The sequence below is a fragment of the Carlito syrichta genome, unplaced genomic scaffold (genome assembly GCF_000164805.1).
Source record: "Carlito syrichta isolate Samal-C Ts95f unplaced genomic scaffold, Tarsius_syrichta-2.0.1 Scaffold309280, whole genome shotgun sequence".
In the NCBI taxonomy this organism is placed as follows: Eukaryota; Metazoa; Chordata; class Mammalia; order Primates; family Tarsiidae; genus Carlito; species Carlito syrichta.
In genome coordinates this window covers 277,549-281,691 of record NW_007253376.1, presented here as the reverse complement: position 1 = coordinate 281,691, position 4,143 = coordinate 277,549, and the positions used below count along the sequence as shown (strand labels likewise).

The window sequence follows — 4,143 nt, the reverse complement described above, 5'->3', positions numbered from 1 at the left end:
ATGCTAATTACTCCGATTATCACTCATTGTATATATGTATTGACATATTACACCTAACTCCATAAGTGTGTAGGTTATGTGTCAATCAAAAATAATAACAAAAGCAAAAAAGAATAGTAATAATAATTAACGTTTTAAGGTGCTTATTATTTACCAAATACCGAAGAGTTTTACATGGTTTATTTTATTTGGTCCTCATAGAAATCCTATGAAGTAGAGACCATTATATTCTACATTATATAGGTGAGTATAGGAGTGTGAAAGAGGATAGTGTAAGTTGCCCAAAATTCCACAACTGAAAAATAGTATTTTTTAATCTAAAACATCTGGATTCATATCAAGTTCTTTCTGCTGGAAGGAAAAGCCATAATGCTCAAAGTGCATGTGTATGTATTTATGTGGACAAGCAGATATGGACATACGTGTCGTGACTCAAATGTGTTAGTGGAAAATTTTTTTTTGGTGATTATTTTGATTGAACCAACCAACCACCAGCATCAACAAAACAACAAAATCACAGAAACAAATGAACACTTTTCTTTGTGGTCCTTTTCATATGATGAAAACGGTAGATTTAATAGTTCTTTAATGGCTATTGAAACTCAAGGAGCATTTTCTCACTAAGTACTGGAGTTGTTGACAAATTCACTAAAATTCAATGACATATACTTAGCCTTTTTCAAATTTTAAATTTCTTTCTGTGAAACACTTCCAGAAAAAGTTGTGGCTATGGCTCTCAAGTGCATTTTCTTTGCTCTACTGCTGCCAATACACAGCACGAAGTTCTTTTCTCAGTGATGTTGATTTTTAAGGGGTCAGTTCAACCTTCTAAGATGTTGCCTTGTAATTTTGGCACACCTTATGAGGGGATAGTGTGCAGAGAGGCAGAATTTCCTATTATCAGCTACAAGTCATAAGTACTGTTTGGCAGAGATAAGAAATTTTAAAATATTTCCCAAGGCAGATGGTAGTTCCAAAATATTGCTTGTTTAGTATACTTCAAACATGTTTATTTTGTAGTATTACAAGGAAGATTTAAATAAGGCAATTCTCAAGGTAAACATTTAACATAACGACACCTTCCACATGCGTCTCTAACTGATTAGCTGTTCTTATAATCTCTTACATTTTCTATTCATCCAGAGTCTTGACTTCATGTCAGAAACCTTCCTGCAGCTTGTTCTCCACTTCCAGATGTAACACATTTTTCTCTAGAGAGAGAACCCTGTCTAACTTCTCCCTGAGGTAATCAAAAGGAAAGACATTAGTTTACCTGTTTAATTTTCTCTCACAGCTAAAAAGGTCCCTGCCTCTTCCCAATAAATTTCTCTCTGTCAGCATAAGGCACATCTCATTGCTTGTTCTTCTCTACCTCCTCTTAGTTCCTAATGAAAATGATCAAACTTTAATAAGTATTAGGCTTGCAGTTTTATTCTTTTTTCCCCTCCTTCCATTTGAGGAATCACGTTTATTTTCTCCCTCTAGTGTTTGACTTTATCTGCTCACTATGTCTTGTTAGTTAGTTAACAGTATCTTCCTTCTAGTTTCGGGAGTACTTTAGGTTAAATAAGAAGGATTAAAAACACAAAAAAATCAAACTTACACAAGATTTTATTTAAGATTACATTGATAATGCTACAACAAAATTTGCATAACACTATTAATTCATTTTCTAAAGAGTTTTCTATGGGGTTCCCATTAGTTTCTCATTTCCATTTGTATTTACAGTAGTCTCTAGTCAGCTTCCATTGTTGACCAATAATGTATTACTTCCAGGGGTACTTTCAAGAGCGAAACAGAACATAACAAACTGGGGGCCTGACTGCATCTGGGAACAACAGTGGAATCAATCAGGTTGAAATGAGTTTGGAGGTTTTTATTAATCATATGTCACTGAGGTCAGCATTTTCTTTTTTTCCAAAATTGAGCTGGCTCATCAACATTTTGACCCAACTTCAAAGATCAAAAATCAATGAACATAAGAAACATAGTCAATATCATCTCTAATACAATAAATTTGCATTAAGATACCAATGGTAACTTACTTTCTGGACTGTCATATTGTTGTAGATTATCCATAAGTCATATAGCCATTATTATGAAGACATAGGCAAATGGTCACTCATACAATGGATATGGGCATTAAAGGGCAAATGACATTTTTTTGGCTGACATATATTCAGTGTCCACCATGAGCTAGGCACTATGATAGAAATGTGACATGTTTTCTCATTTAATTTTCAAAACAATTTATAAGGCAGCCACTCTTATAATCCCCATTTTATGGATGAAAAAACTGAAGCTTAAAGATGGAAAGCAACAAGGTAAATATTGCACAATTGCAAGTAGCAGGCTTAATACATATCTGCATGATTCTAAATCTTATGCAAGCCTCATTTAGTGTCTGGATTATGGGTAACTTTTCGTTTCCTTTCTACTCCTCCAACTATTTTAAAACAATAAACAGTACCATTTTTGTAATTTAAAAACATAACACATATTTGTTTTTCTTTAAAAAAGCATTCCTCCTGAGTTAAATTTGCTCTAAATTTGTGAGGTAAACATCTTTAGAACACCTTTGGAAGTTGGAAAGAGTGGTATACGCTGACAGAGAATATGTAGCTAATCTACTGATCAAGACATGCAATTGCATGAGTCATCAGGTGTGACTCTCAGTATGTACACAGTTTTGAAGGGCTCCTTGCATCAGCAGAGGATGTTCAACGCAAAATCTTACATAGTAGTTTAATAATTTTCTTCTCTCTCCCCACTCACATCCATCACCTCAAAGCCTGGGTCATGACACATTTCTTAGAAAAAGCACTGAGATAAGAATTCTCCATTTTGTAATTTTACTTTCTATCACTTATAAAAAGGAAACCTAGAATACTGGAATATTTCTCATTTAGTAACATAAAATCAAACTACTCAGTATTAAAGTGTATTAATTATTATTTCATTTACAAAACTCTCCTTCAAGATTGTTTTGTGTAATTTACTGCTTAAATGGATGACATTATAAAAATTTAACATGTTTTTCTCAATGGAGGAATGTTCTATTTTACATGCCCGTTGGAAATAGAAAAAAAGTACCCGAAACTAATTATCTTACTAAAGTATTGTTTAGTATTTCTATCTTGGTATTTTTATAAGTCAATATCAAACTGTGGGTTACAGGAGTCTCCATGGACTATTCAGATCTTTTTAGGACTCTTTCTTCCTAGTTATTTTTCTTAGAGCATTTTTCACATCTTTGTTCCTCAGGGTATAGATAAGGGGGTTCAACCTAGGGGTCACAACACCATAAAACACAGATATGATTTTACTCTGGTCCTGGGATTCCTTTGACTGAGATTTCAAGTACATGTAGATGGCTGTCCCATAAAATATGGTGACTACAGTCAGGTGGGATCCACGGTGGGGAAAGCTTTGATCCTAGCTTCAACAGAACGAATCCTCAGCACAGCAACAACAATGCGAGTATAGGAGATGAGGATGAAGGTGAAGGGCAGGGACAATGTGAATATGCCAATGACCACACCCAGAATAAGTCTGCCTGGAGTGTCTGAGTAGACTAGTTTCAATAGGGCATGCACCTCACAGGTAAAATGGTTGATGACATTGTGTCCACAAAAATGGGCAGGAATTTTAATGATTGGTATTACTGACAAGAGGAAAGCACTAGCCCAAGTCACCACTGCCAACTGTATACAAACCCAGTTGTTCATAATGATGGTATAACGCAGGAGATTGGAGATTGCAACAAACCTGTCATAAGCCATGACAGCAAGAAGAAGACACTTTGTCATCCCCAGAAAAAGAACGATGGTCATCTGGGAATAACAGCTATTATAGGAAATGGTGGAGGTAGTCTCTTAAGCCACTGAACAACAAAAATGGCACTGAATTGCTGGAGTAGCAGATATCGAGGAAGGACAGGTTGCTTAGGAAAAAATACATAGGAGTGTGAAGCCATCCATCAACTCTAACCACAACAATAATGAGACTGTTACCCACCAATGTGATCAAGTAGGTCACGACCATGGTGCAATAAAAGGCAATCTGATATTTTGGATGATTAGACAAACCCACCAGGATGAACTCTGTCACTTCACTGCCATTATCAATAACCAGAAAATCCAT

The 4,143-nt window shown here is 35.3% G+C and overlaps 1 pseudogene; it reads right to left on the bottom strand.

Moving 5' to 3' along the window:
• Window positions 1–3,204: 3,204 nt before the first annotated feature.
• LOC103269501 lies at window positions 3,205–4,143 on the bottom strand (annotated as a pseudogene).